At 34.7% G+C, this 24,140-nt stretch overlaps 1 pseudogene across 1 annotated transcript; it reads right to left on the reverse strand.

The window, feature by feature from the left end:
* Positions 1-17,537: 17,537 nt before the first annotated feature.
* LOC145593149 (lupeol synthase-like) lies at positions 17,538-23,617 on the reverse strand (annotated as a pseudogene). The gene is made up of 15 exons (XR_014102560.1): positions 23,420-23,617; positions 22,976-23,161; positions 22,631-22,720; positions 22,130-22,327; positions 21,615-21,699; positions 21,274-21,440; positions 20,994-21,182; positions 20,776-20,889; positions 20,453-20,686; positions 20,317-20,363; positions 19,929-20,064; positions 19,648-19,826; positions 19,436-19,516; positions 19,252-19,335; positions 17,538-17,897 (listed from the first exon to the last, which is right to left on the reverse strand). The product of XR_014102560.1 is annotated as a lupeol synthase-like (transcript).
* Positions 23,618-24,140: the final 523 nt, after the last annotated feature.

Here is a 24,140-nt window from a genome sequence, read left to right on the forward strand (position 1 = left end):
GAAATTAAAAATGATGTGATAAACTGATAAAAGTGATAATACAAAGTTTTCAATGAATTGAAATAATTAATATATAATGATGAGTGGCTGGAAACATGAAGCCATTTTGTGGAACCTCTTCATCTTTGTTGTATACTACGTACTATTTATTGCTATGAATTTTTTTTTTATTTTTTTTATTTTTTTTTTTTGTGGAAATTTAATCTTCAATGTAAATTTTATAACACCTGAAATACTTTGGAGAAATGAAATTTTGAGGATTAAATAACTAATATTTGTCCTTTTTCTGTATAATGGTTTTAAAGTGATGGATGGTCAAAATGAATTTGATGATGAGAGAGACTCGTATTTTGAAACAATGGAGTCTCAAAATCAAACAGTAGAGAACCAATGCGCTACTGTTACACCCCCAAATTTACAAGTTGCTAAAGGTAGTGGCCAAGTGTCTAAAGGTGGATATCGCGGACGAAGAGCAGACATTTGGAAACATTTTGTTATGAGTGAAATTCTTGATGGTAAAATACCTAAACCAAATGAAAAACCAACTACCACTTATGCTACGTGTAACTATTGTGGAGCACTTATCAAAGCAGAATCTGCCATGGGTACTTTAACATGTAGAAATCATTTTAAGAAATGTCCTCATGCACCTAAAGAGGAAATAGGGATCAATCTTCTTTTGATCAAAAAATTTGGTTGAGTAAGTGGGCTAAAGCTGTTATTTGTCATTCATATCCTTTGCGAATGGTTGAGCATAAATATTTCAGGGAAGCAATTTCTTACTTGAATAAGAATGTAAAACATGTTTGTAGGAACACTGTTCTTAAGTATTGTATTGTTGAACATGACAAATTCAAAGCTTTGTTGTTTGATACTTCGGGTAAAATTAGTAGCAAGGTTAGTTTTACTTGTGATTTGTGGACTGCCTGTACTAATCGTGGCTACCTTACTTTGACGGCTCATTATGTGGATAATGATTGGGGTCTCAAGTCTCAAATACTGAATTTCAGATATTGTCAACCTCCCCATTCTGGTTTAGAGGTGGAAAGATTTGTTTTTAATTTGATCAAAGAATGGAACCTTCAAAATAAAGTTTTCAGTATGACCGTTGATAATGCCTATTCTATGGATGTGATGGTTGGTTTTCTTAGGAAAGATGTCATGAATTGTTCTCCTCTTCCTTGTGGAGGCAAATTTTTCCATGTTTGTTGTTGTGCTCATGTCTTGAATCTAATTGTCAGAAAAGGTTTAGAGTTTGTTGATGAAAGTGTTGATAAGTTGCGTGAAGTGGTGAAATATATTAATGGCTCTGATTCTAGGCTCACTCAATTTGAGCTAGCTGTTTCTGAGGTTGAATGTGTGTTTAATGGTAAATTGCGCCTTGATGTTGTCATTCGTTGGAATGCCACATATTTGATGCTTCAAAAAGCTTTACAAGCTAAGCCTGCAATCAAAAGATATATTAGTAGGTTTTTGGGGGTTGATTATAAACTCACTGATGATGAGTGGGAGACTATTCAGAATGTTTGCGACTTTCTCTTGCCATTTTATAACATTACCACTATGTTTTCTGGTTCTCAATATCCTACTTCTAATTTGTATTTTGAGAATGTGCTTCTTATTGAGTATTATATCACCGAAGCCCATAAACACCCTAAGCTTGCGCCTATGGCATCAATGATGTTGGAGAAGTTTGAGAATTATTGGGAGGATTATTCTTTAATTCTTTCAATTGCTGCTGTTCTTGACCCTCGTTATAAGATTCAACGTGTGAGGCAATTATACAACTTGTTATACGTTGGAGAGGCTGTTGACACAAAGGTAAAAAGGGTAAAGGATGCTCTTATTGAAATGTATTCTTTCTATTCTGCTCAACAACCTACTTCTAGTTCAAGGGAAAAATCCAGTACACCATTTAATGAATTTAATAATGGTGATGATGATGGCGGTAGGTTTCTTGCATTGTCAACCGCATATAAGGTGAATATTTGTTTTAATTAGTTTATTAATGATTTTGCATGTCTTATCTTGTATTAATTTATTAAAATATTTTTTTGTCATTATTTTAGAAGTGTGGTGCTACCGATGATGATGATGATTCAATGGGGAGCCTAACTGTTGATCTTGATGCTTATTTGGCCCTACCTCGAAAAAAAGTAGCAAAGGGAGAAAATTTTGGTATTCTCCAGTTTTGGAAAGGACAAGTTGAGTTGTATCCTACATTATCTCGTGTTGCTAGAGATGTTTTGGCCATTCCTATAACATCTGTTGCTTCTGAATCTTCATTTAGCATAGGAGGTCGTGTTTTGACGAAGTATAGGAGTGCTCTTCTTCCCAAAAATGTAGAGATGTTGGTAACCACTCAAAATTGGTTTCTTGGTTATGATACCGATATTGATAAAGATGTTCTTGAAATTGGTAAAGGAGTGTCAATTGAAACTGAAAGTGCAGCATCAAATTAGTATTTTGTTGTCTCTTCCACTTGGTGCCACTTACTTGCTGGTTATGCTCTTTTTTCTTTTTTTCTTTTTTTTTTTAATTTTTGGCTTTTGCTCTATTTTTTTGCCATGGAATATTTATGATTTCTTATGTTAGTTATAGTTATGATTTCTTATTCACATTTTATTTTAGTTACTCCGTCTTTAATTTTAGGGGAAAAGATGTTTGCTTTGTTTTTACACCGTGTTTTTTACTCTATAAATTACAACTTCCTAGGGAACAGTTAGAGTTGCAATTGAGCAAAGCACGTACTGATACATCTGTTGATCTTGATGTGCAGTTGATTTTTTGGTTGAGGTTCCTGATGCATCTGTTTCTGCTGCTATTTTCGGTTGCTGCTACTCCACTGCCTTGTGGATGTTCCTCTAGTGATTGAGTGTGGTTGCTGCTGCTGCTCGACTGCCTTGTGGATTATTTTTGTTTTGTTTAATTTCTTCTTAGTTTTTTTAAAGTAAATTTGCTAAGTGGTTGGTTTTATTGTTTACTGATTTGTGGATCTTACTACTACCTAATAAACAGGACACTATTGTCACAGGACTTCATATAAATTCTATGGTTGATACACTCTTGTTTGGAGAGAATCTGAAACTTGGGGACCTTGTGTTTTTTATCTGTCACCAAAAATGACAAAGAATTGCTTTATTTATCTACAGTGAAAGTCTTAGAACTCTTTAAACTGAAGCTAATGAGAGCCATTCATTTGTGATTTAGCTTTGCATCAGCCATTAGGCATTAGATTATTCAGTTACCATACATTGACAAAATTGATTTTGCATAGGTGATTTTATTAATATGTTACTAGTTTTGCTTCACCTCAAGATACTTTAGTTACACTTTACTTAGTCTCTCAATTTACTTTAGTTAGTCTCTCAATTAAGTTTGTACTCTTACCAAGTTAATAAATTATGAATTTGTCATGTTGTCATCTGTTTACCAAAGTATCATGATTTGAGGTTTTTTTTTTTATTATTTTTTTTTTATTTTAAATACAATATAATCTAAAGTTAGCTATTAATTTCAGATTTTTTTTAATACAATATATATTATCCAATAAGCCATTACTCATAAAAGGAATCTATATAAGGTTAACGATTTGGTCATAATAGGTTATGGGTTATAAATTGATCGGTCATAATCGGTCACAGGTTGTAAACAGTTCGGTCATAACCGGTTACAGGTTGTAAACGGTTCGGTCGTAACCGGTTACGGGTTGTAAACGGTTCGGTCATAACCGGTTACGGGTTATAAACGGTTCGGGTTAATCAGGTTTTTGTCGGATTTTAACAGTTTCGATTTACGCTAGGTCAGGTTACTATCGGGTTCGGTAGTACTCGGTTCGGGTTGTTCTCGGTTTTGGGTTGCATCGGTTCGCTTGAAAACGGATATGGTTTCTTAACAATTTTCAAACATTTGGATCGGTTCAGTTTTAGGTTTTAAAATATCGGGCGGGTCAGTTTACGGTTATAACATAACGGGTTGTTAACGGTTCGGTTCCTTTTCGGAACAGTTCGGAGTCACCAGTTCGGGTCGGTTTTGACAGCTCTATCTATAGAGGTTACATAGAATACCTCGATCATGGGCTCACCCATAGGTGTAATAAAGGAGATAAGGATCAAAGAATATTTTATCTTCTACGATAGCTAGAATCTCAGAAGTTTTATCATCATCGATCATGTCTTGGATAGCTTCTTTGAGTTTCCAACATTCCTCTGTACCGTTGGTGGTATTTGCAGTGTTTATTAGGATCCCACTTAGGTGGCTTAGCTTCCGGAACTGGGTCTTTGATAGGTCTTATGGGCATGACCAGTCCTTTGTGATGTAGCTTATCAAAGGCTTTTTCGTAACTCATACCAAGTGGAGTGAACACTCTTTTCGACCTTTGGATTCGTTGCTTAGAAGTGTTTGTAGCATGTACTTCATTAATGGGAGAGGAAGAAAAAGGATGGTCGTTCTTCTTTCCTTTCGCATTATCGACTTTTAAAAGGTCATCTTCAATATCAATGCCTATATTGTAAACAGCTTTGAAGGTATTTAAATTACATTGATATTTCAAGTGCTTTTGGTATTTGTACGTCTTGGAGGTTCTTAATGAACATCTGTAAGGAGGGTGTGCCCATCGTAGGGGATCCTTCTCCTTATATGCCCATGGCCCTTTAAAAGCCTAGGACTTTACACTTGTTAGGGTGTATTAGGATTTAAATTCCTGACTATTTAGGGGACCTTGAGTTAGAGTTTATCACTAGGTGAAAAAAGTAGAATGGCACCGCCTTAATGCCACCGGTTCTTCAAAACCAGTGGCGAAAACATGGGTTAAATTAGGCGGGTTTTTTAGAAGAGGTTTTTGCCACCGGTTCGGTTCAAACAAGTGGGAAAAACCATTATTCCCACCGTTTTGAACCGAACCGATGGCAAAAACCTTTTTTTAAAAAAAAACCCTTATATTCCCCTAAACCCTACCCTCATACTCGGCCTCCCTCCTCCTTTCTCTCTCCTGATCTCCTCTCCTCTTCCTCTTCTCTCTCCTCTCCTCTCTCTCTTCTCTCTCCTCTCTCTAAAAAGAAAACCCTTGTATTCCCCTAAACACCACCGAAGACGACCACCAAAACCACCACCAAGTCCAACACCCAAGACCACCATCAAGACCACGAACAACACCGAATTTAATCAAGATGGGTTTGACGTTTTTGGGTTTGATTTTGGGTTTAATTAATCGATTTTTCTGGGTTCTTGCATGTGTTTTTTGGATGTTTTTCTGGTTTTTTTTTTCCTGGGTTTCAATTCGATTTTAATACATTTGAATTTCTAGTTTGTTTTTTTTTTCTGGGTTTGAATTCCTGCTTTTTTTTCTGGGTTTTGAATTTTTTGGATTGAATTTCTAGTTTTTTTTGTTTTTCAAAGCTTATTTATATTAATCGATTTTTTTTTTAATTGGTGCAGGTACATTGATTTAGATCTTAAATTGAAGAATCAAGATTCAAGAATATTGATTTAGATGTGTATGGGGTTTTTTTTTTATTTATATTGTAATTTTTTTTTATTTACGAGTATATTGTAATTTTTTTTTATTTATATTGTAAATTTTTTTATTTATTTATATGTTGTAATTGATTGTAATTTTTTTTTATTATATATTGTAAAATTTGGATTATATTTATTGAAATTCATCGATTTATATTATGATGTTCTTTTTTATTTTAGTTGATTTAATTGTTAAGTGAAAAAAAAAATTAATATTTTGGGCATTTTTGGCACCGGTTAACCGGTGCCAAAAACAAAGAAAAAAAAATTTTGGGCCATTTTTGCCACCGGTTTGAACCGGTGGCTTTTCATGCTAGTAATTGGCACCCCCCACATTGACACCAGTTCAAAACCGGTGGCATTAAGGGGTTTTGAACCGGTGCCAATTTCGTTTTTTCACGTAGTGTATCCTATCATTATACTTTCTTGTAAGAAACTAGTAAGGAGTCGCCAATGAGTTTAGGAAAACTCATAAACCTCGTTCATTCCTTTCTTCCAAGTGGAGTTCATGGGATATTTAGCACGAATCGTAAGTTTACCCATGCCCAAATTGGTCTACATGTAACAGAAATAAGTTTGGGAGCGAGGGTAGTAAAATAACGTTCCCTTTAGGGGGGAATCGTTATTCTAGCTCTAGTGCGGCCTCTACTAGCTCTTCCTCTTTCACAATTTCATTACCAAACAATATATGTAACGTGATACCTAAAACTAAGTAAGTTAATTTTATTTACAAGCATTAATCACGTAGGAATTACATTGTACAAGTCGTTATTCTTTATTTAATCAATATTCGTGAAAAGAATAATAAATAAACAAGATTCGCCTTGACTTAGGTGATCAAACAACAATTAATTATTCAATTCCTAATCTTTGATTAACGAAAGAACACTATGTGAAATTAATTAATTAAAAGTTTGTTTAAAGTGATCAAACAGCACTAATTAATTGATTAAAGGTTATTTAAACAAGAAAGGAAAAGGTGATTGATCTAAGTGCTCGGGGATTTACCACTTTTCCTTGCTAGATCTTCGTTTAGAACACTTATGGACTCCTTCTTGTTCGAAAACTGATATGTCCATTTTATATAGTGATTTACCCCCGTCCGTTGGTCATAATTAGTAGTGCTTTTGGCTCTTTAGAGCCACTTTTTATTACTAATTTGTGTTTTCTAGTGTCTTCGTAGTTTTGGTTGAGTTTTGTAGGGAATTGCATATTTGGAGCATTTTCCCGAGATTATTTAGAGCAACTACGAGCATTGGAGGAGCAGACCACCTTTCGTACCCCAAGACCGGTTAGAGTCATCAAACCGGTGATTAAGCGCTCGACATATGAGATACCGAGGCATTGGACCGAGTTATCAAGTCCAAAAAGAGGAAATCCGAATTGGGCTAAAGAATTGGAGTCCAATCAAGAGTCCAAGAGTCTCGCCCGTCCGGATAGGGCCTCGCCAAAAGGCGTGCCCAACCGAGCGGGGTGGATGAAGAAGACAAGCACTCTTCGCCCGAGCTCGCGCCCGACCAGGCGCGAGAGAAGCTTCGAAGACAAAATGTACGCCCGACCGAGAGCGTGTTTTGGAGAGGCGTTTTCGACGTTTTTCACTTAGTTTCTAATTAGGATTTTTAGGAGTTTGTATAAATACGTTTTAATAGCTTTAAATACAATTATCTCTCTCTTTCATTAGTTTAATCTTCTCTTAAGCTTAAACTTCTCTCTTGTTTTTCTCTCTCTACAACTTTGTTCCTTAATTCAACTCATTATTTCCGTTAACTTTGGTAACGATTTCTTCCTTATTAATTTTAGTAATTTAATTTCTTTAATTCATCATGTCTTGTTCATTTGCTTTGATTAGTTTAGATTTAATTATGTGTGATTAGTTTTCTTTCTAGGGTTTGTGGGGATCCATAAATAATATGAAGGGGTAAATTATTATTGTTGATTGTCAATGCTTGATTAATTTCTCATTGATTGATTTAATGCTTTGCAATTAGATTAGGCCTGGTTTAATTGTATGAGTTTAGAAATATTGATTCGAGATTCGAGAGATGAGAATTGATGTTTAGGCTTAGTTTTAATAGGCAAACTAATTTATAAATGGTTAAGTCGATATTCGAGAGATAAGATTTAATATCGGTAAATTAACTCTGTGATTGTAATACGTAGCGAAAGCCCTTTATGATCTGATTAATTGATGCGTTGATGATTGATTATAATGTTTTACCCTGGAATATTATTTATTGGTGAACCTATACCCTAGGCTTTTATTCATTGATTTCTCCCTACTTTTATCTCCCTTAGTTTACTTCATCATATCTATAATTTAGTTACTCTATAATTTAGACTATATTAATTAATTAGGAATAGGAAGACTTGTTTCCCTATAGATTGACTCTTCTTCCCTATCTGCATAGTCAGAGGAATTTCGGAATTATTTTTAACTAGGTGATACGACTTTATCTTGTCAGGAACCTCCACCGTAGTAACAAGTAATGAGAGGGGTGAGTGTTTAGGACATGAGGGTTGGTAGTACACAAGTTTCACAAAGTTTCTGCCGTCTATTTACTCAGTAGCTGCGCAGAGAGACAAATTGTCGAAATGCTCCTGATAAGTTGCAAAACTTATCAAAACCCCTCAATTAAATTTGAGAAACTAAAAACAAAATTTAAACATATTAATTAAATTAAAATGATCAAAACCTTCATGTTGAATAGATTGACGTAGCTTAGAAGATAGAAATTAAAAGGCCGCTTCACAATTTTTTTATTTTTTTTTTAAAAAAAACAAACAAAAAAAAATTAAAGTTTTTCGGAAAATTGAAGATTGCTCTTCGTTGGGTTTGTGCACAAGGACAGGGCCGTGTTAACGGTGGTCAGAGAAACCACCAGCAAAAAAAACGGCCACCGTTAACGGTGGTCGTCTAAGGGGAGGGGCAAAACGGTCCTCATGACCTCTCCTTGCCTCACTTTTGGTATCATATTAACAATTAAACCCTAGATTGTTAAATTGATATTCAACTATTACACAAAGAAAACATCTTTACCTCAGGAAAGTTGTTTCAATGAAATATAGATAGAAAATCCGATGCTGCTTCAATGGAGAGCTCACAGGTACAAAGCTCATATTATTAAAGAAAACAAAAAAAAAAAAATAACACCCAATTTCAACAACATTCAAGACCCTATTTCCCAAATTCAACAAAAATCAAAACCCCTTTCTCCAAATTCATCAAAAATCAAAATCCCATTTCACATATTACAAAAGAGATTAAGAACATACCTCATGATTACGTTCATTGAGAAGAGAAGGGTTTTCCTTAAGCAATCTCTGAAACCTAACAAGATACCCAAATTGAGCATATCCATGAATGTTAATAGACTTCAAAAAAATCCGATTCAAACGATCACCGCAGCACACAATCCAATCAAACGAACGGCATATCCAACAACACCAATAACCGATTCTATTCCAAAATTTGAAAATGACCATGGAAAAAGAGAAAACCAAAAACAAACAAGATCAAAAGACCAGAATGAGTGATAGCAAAAGCAAATGAGGATGAGTGATAGTGAAAGCCCGAAAGATGAGTGATTGCGAGGAGCCGAGGAAAACCAGGAAAAGTAAAAAAGAAAAAAGTAACAAGAATAAATGACAATTTTGTAATAAACATGTTAGTGGGGTAAAAGTGACTGTGCACTGGCCTACTGTTCATAAGGAACAGTGCCAGTGGTCTTCTCTCTTTTTAAAGAGTGTAGAATAATAGTGTACTTGTTGTTTAGTTTGTGAATATCTATGTTATTATTGAATTGAAAATATTTTTATTGAACTATATTTTTTTTTTACTGATTCTCTATTATTTTATTAAATAAATTAATTATATTATAAATGGATCTTATTTTTAAAAACTTTTTAAAATGAATTTTATGACGGAAATAGAACCGATTTATATGATATTTATTAAAAGTTATAATTAATTTGTGTATATATGAAGTATTAGAATTATATTGTTAATAAAACTGTACAACACAATATTTTTATCTTAAAAGAAAAAAAAAACTATCCAAAACTCATTTACTTAGTATCATACGTGTCACCATAATATCTATTTTTTCGTTTACGTGGCACGACTCTTGGCGAAAAACTTGAATGTCAAGTGTCACTGTCTCGTGGCTTGACTACAAGATCGGCTTTATATGATACTAGTTTTGTGCCCGGGGCGATGCCCAAATTGTTGATAAAATTTCAGTAAAAACTTTTTTGCTTGAATTTTAAATGCGGTTTTACAATCCTTTTTGATGATGTTGGATATTTAGACATACGATATCATATGACTTATATTTATATAATAGTGTACTTTTTGTAGTTTTGTTTGTAAATAGATATCTATGTTATTATTGACTTGAAATTATTTTTATTGAACTTTAAATTTATTTTTACTAAACTGAAAGTATTTTTACCAAAATAAAATTAGTTTTACTAATCAATACTTATTTTTACTGATTTTCTAATTTTTTTTAAAAAAACAAATTAAACAAAAATGCATTTTCTATACAGTTAGCCACACCATCTGGCCGGACAAAGTAACCCCTATAAAACTGATCGAGTAACCTTGGTAATACTAACTGAGTAAGCTCTAACACCGACTAAATAACCCTTATTTATATCACTGATTGAGTAACCAATATAACACTGACCAAGTTACCCCTATAACACTAACTAAGTAACTCTTGTGATTTTAAATATATTATAAATGGATCTTATTTTAAAGAACATAAAATATTAGAATGCTATTGATAAATAAAACTCTATACAATAATGGAAAAATTGCTAATAAGAATAATACAACCTTTTGTCCCGTTCTTTTTTAATAATACAACCTTTTGATTATTTCTGAATATTACAACTTTTAAGAGGTGTTAATTTTAAACAAGACATAACCGGTTGGTAACTTGTTTTTATGGGTTACGGTGATGTGTGTCCTAATTTTATTGGTTTTCTCAATTAAATTATTATTATTATTAAAAAAAAAAAACAACCAGCCCCCTTCCTCACCCCCTCCCCCACACAGCCAGCCTTCCCCGGCAACAGAGCTCCCCCACCGCCAGCCGACCCCCCCATTCCCCTACTTCCTTCACACAAAAACACCATTACCCTGCCCCCCACTTCAACTACTGCAGCCTTAAGAGCCGCACAACAACAACAACAACTTACGAACCCCTACCATCACCACCCAGCCACACACATCAAACACTCCAATTCGAACCGCCACATACATTACCGCGCCAATTTGAACAACCACAAATAATCTAGCGCTCTAATTCGAACAACCACACATCACCGCTCCAATTCGAATAGCCACAATTAATCCAATGTTCCAATTCGAATAGTCACACACATCACTACTCCAATTCGAACAGCCACACAGATTTACGCTCCAATTTGATTGATTCAATTAATCCAACGGCCGCAATTTCTTGATGCTTTTTGATGATGATGGTGATTGATGGCGATGAATGGTGATGATGCGGTAGGCGAGTTGGGCACTGGATGTACCCCGGCTGCGTGCAGGGGGAGGGGGAGAGGGAGAGGAGGTGGCTGCGTGGTGGGGAAGTGGTGGTGGCTGCGTAGGGGAAGGGATGGGTTCTTTTAGTGAATTGCTAAATACCGCCAACATTTTTTATCAAACCGCCAACAAAAATGATGAAGGGACAAAACTACCCTTACTCATCCCCACTTTGCTTTCTCTCTCTTAAGTGCATCAATCCTCAAACTCAACTGTCAACCACCACAAAAGCAACCATCATTGCCACCACCACTCACGCCACCACAATGCCACCATGACCACAACCACCCACCATCACTGCCCACAACCACCAAGAGGTACCAATTTTATTTTATTTTTTTTTGTTGCCAAAATCCCCAAAGAACCAGCAGCAACAACCATTGAAAAAACAACCCACCACCTACCCTCGTCGGCCAGAAGGTGGTGGTTTCCTTTTAAATTCGGCAACCAGTACAACCGACACGCAAAACCGGTCACCCGGGACGGTAACTGGTTTCCAGCGTCGGTTGACCATGGTAACCGGCGTGAAAAACCGGTCACCCAGGACGGTAACCAATTTCGGACGCCGGTTACCATGGTCAACCGACGCTGGAAATTGGTTACTCTCCTAGGTGACCGGTTGTGCTAGTCGCCGGAGATTATTAAAAAAAAATCGAGTGAGGTGACAAATTGGTATTTCCGACCACCATGATGCTAGTTAATCACCTCCAATCCTCGCTGCCACTGTCCTTCCACCTCCGACGAACAAATGCTACTTCCCTTCACCTCCGACGTACAACCGCTATTGTGGTTGATTGTGGTTGGGAAGTGGTGGTTGACTTGCGCCCCTAATGGGTGATGAGAGAGAAACAATAAAAGAGAAAGAGGAAGATGGAGGTGGGAATATAATAAGGGTATTAGTGTCCATTCACCTTAAATGTTAGCGGTTTTGATAAATATTGTTGGCGGTATTTAACACCCCCCTTCTTTTATTTATTTTTTAAAAAAATTTGTTAAAAAATAAATCACAATTACTTAATTAGAAGTTAATCAAAAATTAAAATTCTAAAATTAATTATTTTTATTTTTGAAAAAAAATTAAATATTTAGACCAATTACTTGAAGACACATGTCAAGGGCAACTGGTTTAACATGTTACAAGTTTTTTTTTGTCTTGTTTAAAATTGAGACCCCCCAAGGTTGTAATATCCAGGTGTAATCCAAAGGTTGTATTATTTAAAAAGAAACGGGCCAAAGAATGTATTATGTTTGGCAATTTTTCCTACAATAATTTTATCTTACAAAATCTATCCAATAATCGCTTACTTAGCACTTATTGGAACAATTCTAAGTTTCTAACAAGATTTCATTCTTCAAAAAAAAAATAAAATAAAATAAAAAATAAAAAATTCTAACAAGATTTCATGTGGTTATTTTTTCCTTACAATTAATTCACAAAAGACGTTGGTGAATTATGTAAAAGTTAAAGCGGGTCTAAAGTGTTTACCAGGGGAATTGGAGAGTGGAGGATCTCTCGATGAGTGGGTCCGTGTGCGTGTGCGCGGATAATTGGATTCGGTAAGGCCGTTAGAAAATTGAATCCGTTATTGGGTTTTTCTAAGCTATACCCCCAAGTTCTTCGGTATCTAAGTTGTACCCATACTTTTTCAAAGTTATAAGTTGTGCCTTCCACCTCACGATATTTTATCAAGAATACCCTTTGATAGCCATATCTGTTAACGAAAATTAAATTATTTTATCAACAATGGCGTCGTAGCGTTATTAATTTGACACGTGTCCCGTTCTAATTGGTTTAACATTTTTAAAATTCTTTAAAAATCAGAAAATAAAATAATAAAAAAAAATTATTGTTAACGTCAAAGGTTATTGTTAAAAAAAATTAGTAAGGTTGAGGGCAGAGCTTAACGTTTGAAATAATATGGGCAAAGCTTAGAAACCGAAGAAGTTTGAGGGCATAACTCAGAAAAACCCGATATTTTTTTTTGGCATACTAAATATCGTTCATTCATCTTCTTCATAAATTAAATATTCAATCAATTTAGGGGGCGTTTGGTTCACAGAGTGGTATAGGTTTGGAATCAGGAATAGGGTTAAGGTGGTATCAGGTTGGAATTTGATACTTAATACCATGTGTTTGGTTCAATTCTGGAATAGAATATCACCCCCTTAATTTTATGTATTTGATACCTAAGGGAATAGAATGAGCCAAACCCACCTCCCCCCCAAGGTTTCTAAACCCCATAACTCATGGGTTTGAGGTATGGGTTTAAAATTCATATTTTGGACAACCAAACATAAAGTATGGGTTTTGGTCATTCTAAACTCATACCTCATACCTATAATCCGCGAACCAAACGCCCCCTTATAGATCTAGGGTTTTTCTTATTATTTTTTTTTTTTCACTTTTCGTTTTCATTTCTACTTAATATTTGAATACACTCTGATTAATTGCTATTTTTCTGAAACAGTGATTAAGTTTGAGCTTGTCTGCTGCAATGGCGGAAGAAACAAGCAGAACAGTATGTTAATGCTTAAATCTTAACATATTTTAGTACATTTTTAAAATTTTGAAGAAAATGTTAGCCTAATTTATGTAATATGTGAATTTTTTAGGGTATTGCTGATTTGAGATTTATATGTGAACAGTGTTATTGATACTACTTCAAAATTGACATTGTTTGTCTCGAATTTTGCTGCCTTGTTCTTATCATGATTTATTGTTTCATTTTGCTACTCAATTGCATTCGGTGTTATGGATTTTTCCTCTGGAAGGAAAATATTGGTTTTATATTATTTTTATGGTTTTTGTCTTTAAATAATGCTCCCTCTATCCCATAATATAGTTCCTGGTTTCCTATTTTGGAGATTCAAAATATTGTTTCTGTTTCCATTTTTGGATAGTATGTAAATACTATTATACCCTCACGTTTTCAACTTTATTCATTCCTAAATTATCATTGAATTTTTGCACATGCTTTGTATTTTTTTCCACTTTCTTTCTCTAACTTTTGTCTATAATTGTACTTTTCACTTTTATTAATGTACTTCATTCACCTTTTCCTCCTATTTCTTAAATACCGTGAAAAAACACAAACAAAAACTATATTATGGGATGGAGGGAATATGCATATTTGATATCCATTTCTATAACTTGTGCTTGTCAATAACCATACTAGTAGAAAAAGACGAAAGACGAAGGGATTTGAATGAAAGAAGAATGTGAATATTTGATATTTGGTTGGATGCCTGTATGTTGTATTTGTGCTTGAGTGAGCTCCTAAGTAAACAAGATGCTATTTGTATCTATTTCTTTCATCGGAAGATTTGGAGCTATGCTATAGACATGTTACTGTTGTTAAATGATTGAATTAGTTATTTGACTATGTTGAATTGGAACTTGTATTTATGCTCAGGCATAATATGGTTGGAATTAGGTTATTAGTAGTTTGATTAATATTGGTAGTCAAAAATAGAAAAAGAAGGGGTTAAGAAAAGGAGAGTGTGAAGTTTTAGTGTTACATCCCTTTCCACCACGTTTATCCGGTGTACACGGGTTTAGGAAGGAGTTATAGTGGCGTATTGTAGATTAAAGTTGAATTTAAAAAAAAAGAGGAAGGTAATGGGATAGTTTACTGTTTTGAGGAAGAGAGAAATATAAGGGTTGGAGGACTTTTGTTGATTAAAAGTGAATTAAAAAGATTAATATAAGATGGACTCCGATTGAATAAATAATGAGACTTTTATTTTGGGGGAAATGAAGCTATTTAAGGACAAGCAGAGTAGAGATATTCAAAAGCTTGATGTTACCGCTCCTTAGAGGCTTGCTTCCCAAAGGTCAAGTAACATAGGTCTTCAAATGATTTGGGAATTGTGACGGCCTCATTCCCTTTGTAGATTGTATTTCATAATCCTTTTTTCCCTCCAAGTTTTTATAAAGATGATTAGGTTATTTAAAGAACTTAAATCCATTATTGTTGTGCAAATGGTACGGACATCCTGAACTCTCTAATATATTTTATTTGGTAGAGTTTCAATCAATGGTGAAAAAAGAATTTTAGTGGGTCATTTCCAAGAAGATCGCCTGACATGGCACACCGCCTCTAAACTAGCATGCTAAATTTGGAATTTGGACTTTAAATTGCATACAGTGGTAAATTGGTAATAGTACCTGTTACAAAGCTTCTACAATGTTTTATGCTGTCTGTCAATTAGCTAATGCAACCCTTGCACCAGGGCTTGGCATTAGCCATGCCAAGCAAAGAACTGGCAGCATAATGTTAGAATCCAACTCTCTTTGAGTGTATTTGTAGCTGTCTAGGCCTTTTACTTAAGTTTTCTAGGCCTTAGAGTAATTTCAAGAAGAAGCTCTGTAGGAGGCAATGATTAATAATATCTGAGCTTCCTACCCGTTGCCTATAGCTTTATTACTTGTGTGTTGTTGTAGGCATTTATAGAAATTATGCTACCACATGTATTAAACACCCAAAAATAGATAAATCTCAAGAAACCCTCAAAATAATCAAAATTCATCGTCGAACCCGCTTTTGCCCTGCTAGACTGTCACAAGCCCCGACCAACCCCCCTTGACTCCACTCTTGTCGCCAACAGGCCAGAGTGCCCATCAAGCTCGTCTATAGAATGTGTTGCTTCGTGCTGACAAGCCATTTCCGCACTTGGTTTGTGCCCTCGTTGCCAATAGACGAGAGAGTGCGATACAGATCCAGTGTCATAACTCTTGACCGTGACACATAGGTAGATATGTGAAGCAATCTACATATCTTCTCTAGGCTATCTCCATATCCTATCACTCATCCTGTTACTCTCCAAAAACATTTTATGAGGAATGAGGAACTTGTTTAGTGTGATATGTTCATTGGTACATGTCTCCTATAGTCTGATGTTAGCACTAAATAACTTTTGACTCATCTTAAGTGCTCCCTATCAAAATTTCCCCTCTAGTACATTAGTTTCATGGGCTGCAATTTGTCTATTATGCTTTTGTATAGTTAAGTATAACCATGTTCTAGATCTATATAGGTGCAAAACCAAACACGATCTAAAGAAACAGCAAAGAAGCGTTCTTACTTAACCTTGGAGGAGTTGTGACAAGTGCCTGATGACACGAATACATACAAATCAATTGGTAAGTTTAATATCAGTATAAGTTCTTGATACATGAATTGAACCACATGTCTGTAACTTTTGGGGTGTGGTGAAGTTTGGGACCTATGTTCAATTGATATGCAACCGCTGTATTGTTGGTTGATTGTTTACCTTATAGATTTTTGTACTTATTGGTGTTTTTGTTTCCTTTGTTATGCAGGAAGAACGTGAGAGTCCTCCTTGGCTTACAGAATCTATGGTTGTAAATTCTCAACAATATTTTGCCAAAATTTGTCTTGATGGATGAACAGGAACAGAAGTTCAAGGATAGTGAGACTGCAATAGCTTCTTTACAGGTTTTTATACTTATTAATTGTTTGTTTTCTACCTTCTCAATTTGTCTTTCACTTGTTTGGTTTTCAGTTTATCGTTTTTCAAATCGTTGATTAGTGTCATATTAGCAAGACCACCTAGCAATATTTTAGAAATATATCCCAATTTCAGTTGTATGTGTTCATTTATAGAGATTACTTTGTTGCTCGAGATCTTAACTTGATGCGTTGTCTTTATATATGGTGACAGACTTCTAAAAGTACCTGGAGAAACAGATGGGGGAAGTGGAAAACAACCTAAAGGTGCTGCTGCAACAAGATCCTGGTCTTGCCAGCCAAATCATGTCCCTTTCAGTAACGTAAATCTCACTCTAGAGAATCATCTTTTAACCGTGTTTTTCTTTTCTAAGTCTTTTGGTTTTGTTTTGAATTGCTTAAATGGGTTCCATGATATTTATAAGAATATATATATATATATATATATATATATATATATATATATATATATATATATATATATATATATATATATATATATATCTTTTTTTTCCATATATCAACTCTTGAATTCTGTGATCTCTTCTTATAGGATCTCCGACTAAAGCTATGCTTATGGCATCACCCAATTGGAAATTATAAAAGGGTAAAAGCTTAACATTTTTTACTTAACACACTATAATTTGAGTGATTTCCATAGAAAATGCTTAAAGAGATCAAAATTTCATAAATGCATCACTTTTTTAACAAAATTCCCTACCTATCGTCCAGGTCAACGTCTGTAAATATGAAATAATTTTTTCCCGGTTCACAATATAACTGCTAATTGAATTAGTGGTTTATATAGTGGTTCATTAAACTAGAAACCGCTGATTCAATCAGCAGTTTCGCGCTTTTTTTATTAAAAAGAATCCCAGATTATTTAGCTGACGTGGACGATATATAAGGAATTTTGTTAGAAAGCAGCATAATTGTGAAATTTTGGTATGTTTAAGCAATTTTCACGGAAATCACTCCTATAACCTCACATAATGCCCTTATAATAAGTGAAAATTGTAATGTGGCCTGACTTTTGGAAGTTACCCTTTAGAAGTTACCTCAGTAACCTTACATTGACAAAGATTAGTAAACTAGAGCATAAAATTCGATTATAGCCAACTAAGGATGATTTATTGATTTGCTTCTACATCCTGTGATGTTTAGCAGCAATAAACTATAGATACTAATAGCTTGTGACCAATCTCTCTTGGAGTTCCAGTGAGTCTTGGCTATTGTATGGCTGATCTTTGTGCTTGTGCACGACGATATTCACTGAGAACCCATATGGGGAAAATACACCTGTATGATGAATATTCGATTATGCAGTTCTTCATGAATATTCCAGTGCTTTCCTATATAAAGTTACCATAGCTGTTAGATATCTTGGATAAGAAGTAAAACTGTGCTGTGACTGACATTAAATGAGAATCAGGGTTGTAACTTGAAATTCACGTCGCCAAGGCAAATTCATGTATAGGGCAGTCTACTCTTACCATGAAGAATAGCCTTGGTCCTTGGATACAAGAAGTTTCACCTTGGAAATTTTTTTTTACATTATTATATTTGTAAGTGATACTCTTTCTGTCCCTAAATAAAAGTCTTATTTTACTTCAATTTTGTGTCTTTAAAAGTCCCATTTTTATTCACCTTCATATAAGTGAACATTAATATTTTTCTAGTTTACAATTAATCATCCTAACCTCTTTATCAATATTATCATTTTTTTAAATTAACTCTTGAGTAAATGAGATTTTTATTTAGAGACGGAGGGCTTATGCACCATCTTAAGAGCTAAATAGCTAATAATCCGCTTTTTTTTTTTTTTTTGGTCGGTTCACATTAAAATTGTTGAATTAGAAGTTTTGTTCGAAGTAAAATTGCTGAATTAGAGGTTTTGTCCAAGGTAACTAATTGAATTAGCGGTTTATTCAATAAAATCGATAATTGAATTAGCGGTTTATTGAATAAAATCGATAATTGAACTAGCTTTTTTACCATGGACAAAACTGCTATCAATTAGCAGTTTACCTTTGCGATTATTTAATAAATAAAGCATTTTTTTTTTTTTTGGTGTTTCACCCGATTCATCCTTTGGGCTAATCCGGATTCGGGGATCAGTTATGGGTGGTTAGGTTCCAGTCTCCTCCAAATTGTTGTTGTGGGGGATTAAACACGGGTCTTCCCTACCAAGTGTAGTCCCAATCACCACTACACCAAAAGTCAATTGGTTGTTTATAGGGAACCAGTAATTTTATTAAACTAAAAACTGCTTAATTAGCACTTTACCTCTACTAGCCATTAATTGAGTTAGAGGTTTTATGATTTTTTTTTTTTTATTTATAAAAGAGGCCGCTAAAAGCTGCGTAATCAAGGAATTTTGATATGGAAAATTGGAAATTATTCCTTCTTAAATATCTAATCTCTTATTGTAATTTATTTCCTTTATGACAATCTTTTATTCATTTTTAATAATCTCCTACCTCACCTCTTGGGGTCCTATTATACTTAATACTGTAAATCTTTTCCTATAAGTAGGAAGTACCCACAGGTGGTGTCCTACTGTCCTTTTGAGTTTTCTTTGATTTATGCTGCTGCAGTAAAACTCAAGAATAGGAGATTAGGAGGTTATATTATTCAATAGATAAATTTAATACTTTTGTTAGCTTTTGTGACTGCATATCAAAATTGAATCTTGTAATTAATTACCTGTGGCGGGAAGTCTCCATTTTCCAACTGTGAGTTGATTACCAACCTCATCCCTCGGTCTACAGGGTCGGGATCTACTTCCCACTGTTACATTGAGAACCATTTGGGTTAACCATAGTTTTAAGTTTGCTGTCATTTTTTAAGTTGCAATAGGAAATGCAGGATAGAATACAGTTATACTCACCTGCCCTGCTCTAATGAGAGTTAACAATGCCCATGAAGTTTGCACCAGATTTGACTTGTTCCCTTTCAGGTTTGTGTAAACCTGTTCCACAATCCCAAAGATGCACAAATCTAAACTTTTAGGGAAAAGTCGTGAGACTGATGTTATTTCTCGACAAGAGATGCGGCTTTTACCACCACAAGAGAGGGAGAGAGGGGAGTGGATTAGAGTACCTCGTTGGAGCTTGAGAGGTAGCTTTTGCCCCCACCCGCCATTAGGTAATTGCTTTGAGAGTATAAACTCACATGCCTTTCGCACAGCCCGACTATTATGGTAGTTTTTATTACACCTTAGTAGTGCCTCCACTGCAAACCATGTTCCATAGGTAAAACAAATTCCCCAAAAACCATACCTATCCCCGCAAAAACAAACCCAAAAGAAATCACTTTCAATTCCACAAGTGTATTTTCTCTCTTACGAAAATCACATTTCAATTAAAAATCAGCATATTTACCAAGAACCATCAGGGTTTTGAGCCCTTTCAATGTACTGTATTCCTCTAAAGATGGAGTCTTCTATTTCTTTGGTCCTGTGATCTGGGTATTGCTCCTTGAAGAGTGTAAAAGCTTGTATTACTGCACTCAACATGCCTATAATAACAGAAAAAATCAAGATTATATTCATTAAATTAGAAGAGTTGAGTTCTGTTTGTTATTTTCTTAACTCTACAAGACTACAACTGATCGTCTTGGCCCAGTCTATGATTATCTCTAGTTAACTTCCATAGTATTAAGGGATTTTTTATTTTTATTTTTATTTTTTTTTTCCAGAATGGACACGATAGTATTAGTTGATAACTATGGACTATGGAGTATGAAAAAAGTTAGCCTATAGAAGCTTACTCTCTTTCGATTAGAACATCATCGAAGAGCTCCGTTGGATTGAATTTCTGAGATTAGACAATACATCTCATTAGAAATTATAAAATTTATTTTGAATTTAACTTAATCTATATTACAATAGAAGAGTTGGTTATACCTCGATCCAACGGTATGTTCGCTGAGGCTCCCAAGCTGTAAAACCACCATTCTCACTCTATAACAATAGAGTGAAAAAAAAAAAAAAAGGGCCGTAGTTGAGTGAAAAAAAAACCTGTGAAGCTTTGAGAAAACTGTGTGCTTTCTTAAGTGGTGTTGCATATTCATCAGTAAGACCACTGGCATATATTGCATGAAACGCTTGTGCTGCATCCCAGGTTTGGCAACCAAGGGCCTGCTCTCAAATTTGTACGAGGATTCAATTAGTAAATTGCGCAAGAACATTTGTTACACGACAATTTTTGCCTCGTTACTTAACATTACCGTGAACTTCATTCCATCCTCAGAAACCCACAAATAATCTGGGATCCTGGCTAGATGTTTCTTGTATGCTGTTGAATTTGGATCTTCTACCCAACAGGCCATCAAACAAAGTACCTGTGCCACAAGTGCTTAATATGGCATACAATGAAAGAAAGTAAAAACAAAGATCGAGGGCTAAGGGCTTGTTTGTAATCATCGTGAATGGTAACAATGTGTACCTTCTCAACACAACCAATGCAGCAGTATCTGCTGTTGATGTCCTCATAGTGTACATTTGCTATTGCTGTTTTGAGTGCCTTTTCTCTGAGTTTTGAGAAGGGCCAACGGTTGAGGATTGGCTCACCAATGTGATGAAGAAATCCCCAAATCATGTCTTGCAACACATGATGTGGAGTATAAAGATCCTCCTACAAAAAGTTGTTAGTTGTGTAAACTACATAATTATGCTCGATTGTGTCCAAAATTAGTCATTAGGTCGTAAGAAATTCTAGAGCTTACCTTAGCACATGAGTTTCTAGCTTTGTTCCAGTTAATTTCATGGTAGGGCTGGGGGTAAATTTCTGTTCTAAGTGACTGAATGAGTTGAGTGATTGGACCAACAAATCTCCTACCATACATGTATGATACTGGCATGTACACTAATCGGCAATAGCTCAAAGTTTTCCCTGCAATTTAATTATACACTTAAGACAACCCTACTACTACTATGCGGTACATAGAGCAAAAAATTAAATAATTCCAAGTTGATTTTAGACTAATCTAACAATATTTCATATGAAAATGGTTTTGTAAACGTGAAGCACTACATAAGTATGGATGTATACAGTTTGTATGAAAACCTGGATGCATCGGTAAAGAATCAGGGAGTAGCCAAAGCTCTGGAGGCGTTGGGTTGCACCCATCCCATTCGTACACTCCAAGCACCTAAAGTAATTGATCCAAAACCAAATGAAGGGCCAGCTTGTTACAAGTTTTTGTATTACTCGAGATAAAAAGATTATGTAACAAACTACATACGTACGTATAGTAGTAAACAAATCATGATCTATAGGCTATAGCGCCACATATCTAAGTCGTTGGTAGTCATTTTAGTTGCTTCTATGATTATTTAATGATCATGTTCTTTTGAATACATACACTTTCATGTTCTTTAATTATGTTAGCCGTTTTAGGAACATAACATGAAAGTGCATGTATTCAAAAGAACTCACATGTTATGAACGTCATTTGTAACTAAAGCATGTATGGTGCTCACGTTGTACATCAGTGTATGGCTTAAATTGTGTAGTGTTAGTTAGCTACTTCCAAGTAAACATGAAAACACATAGAGTAAAGGAGATAAATGTGAACAAACCGAAAGCCAAAATTTTCCCCAAGATGGAATGCTTGTAGCACCACCATGGTCAAGGATCCATTTACGACCCCTTGCAATCGCGTTATCCTCACCATCATCAGGGCCTTCTCCCAACAACCTTAGAGCAATGTAGCTAATTGCTGAACCAAACATGGTACTATGGCTATCTATATGGAATCCCCATCCTCCGTCTTCATTCTGCAATATATTTTGCATAAATATACTTTATACTTGGTATTAATCAGGCAGAAAATAGGACAATTAAATTAAATGTTACCAAGAAAAAGAAAGGACGATGGTCAAGCTAGTAGATAGGCATTATTTAATATTGCAAGCAAGTCCCTAGCTACAACTATTAGAGTTGCTCTAACCAATATAGATATACTACCTCCATTTCATATTAATTGCAACATAGAAATTTTTTATGTCTCACAAATAATACCCTTTATTGCAATTAATATATAACGGAGGTAGTAACAAAATTAGACACTATCTAAATACCTGATGATTGTATATATAGCGCTTCGTCTCCTTTTGGTGTTCAGTGGATAAAAACTTATTGAGATCTCCTGTAACATATAGCGCCATTACCTGCAATTTAATTTATCAATGCGATATTATCACTTTGTATGGAATACTCTTCCAGTGAATTTGGTGTATAGAACTACAACTATCGTTAACGAAATCTACTCTTCGGTAAAAAGAAGAAAAAAAAAAAAAAGAGTTAAAGAGATGGTTAAAGTATTAAATGCAATCGGCTAATCAAAACAGTTAATACAATTCGTTATATTAAGCGGCTACTAGCTAATTTTATTTTATTTTATTTTAAAAAAAAAAAAGACTTACCAAGGGAGGCATGAAATAAAGTGGGCCAGCGTTATCAGCAGGCCAGTGACCATCATGGGCTTGAATACTGGTAAAGAAGTTGATGGCCTTCTTCAGTGTTATGGTCACTGCTTCCTCTCCTATTACCTCTCTTTCCTTCAACTTCACTCCTTCAGCCATTTCCACATTTGCCTTTCCTTTTCTCAACTGTCCAAACATTTTGTTTAAAATTTTAATCAAAAAAATCGCATCACGTTACCTCGATTCTATTCTTGACCCCGTCAAAAAAAACATATAATCTATACTCGTGTATTGAAAATTGAAATAACTTATATGTATAAGGTATAATTTTTAAACATAAAATGAATACAACTATTTGTAAGTCAAATCCTTAGGAGTATAAAAAGTCAAACTACTTTGAGCTATAGGTTTACTAAGAAAGTGTAAAACACAAAATATTTTGACCTCCATTCTCATTAGAAGATCAGCACTTTGCCTCATGTTAAAACGGTTCCTCTTGAACTCCTCCCTTGCCCTCTCAACCTCAGCTCGTTCCTCCGTTGTTCCGGCCTCTGGATCAAACTCCCAATGTTGTCGACCGATAAAATTGTTTAGACTCTTTAGCCATGGACCCTTGCCTTCTGCTATCTTCAATTTCCACATGATAACCAACTTTAACTAAGCATACACTCTAGATCAGATGAACTATTAATTACTCTTAATTCTTTCTAGCTTGATTAGGAAAGTAAGGTGAAATATAGATAGGTAGTAATTAACTTCAATTTGCTGAGTTTTATAAGCAGAGATTAAGGGAAGCAAGGAGGTAATGATATTGATTGTAGCTAGGGCAGTTTTGCATGATTCTAACAATTGGCACCTAACCTCTACAATTTTTACAATAATAACAATTAGGAGATGGTAGCTATCCTCTCCTTTTATTGGCTTGCTTACAATGGGGCCTATAAATCATTTCTTTATGACAAAATAGAGATATTTGGTCACACAAAACGATTCCTTTAAATATTGTTATTACTTAGGTCCTATTGGAGATATAATTCTAGATCAATTCAGTAAAAATAATTTTATTTCGGTATAAAATTAATTTTAGTTTAGTAAAAATATTTTTTAATATGTAATAAACAAAAACTTTTTATACAATTATACTAGTAATAGAAAATCGGTAAAA

The sequence above is a fragment of the Chenopodium album genome, chromosome 18 (genome assembly GCF_948465745.1).
Source record: "Chenopodium album chromosome 18, dcCheAlbu1.1, whole genome shotgun sequence".
Lineage (NCBI taxonomy): Eukaryota > Viridiplantae > Streptophyta > Magnoliopsida > Caryophyllales > Amaranthaceae > Chenopodium > Chenopodium album.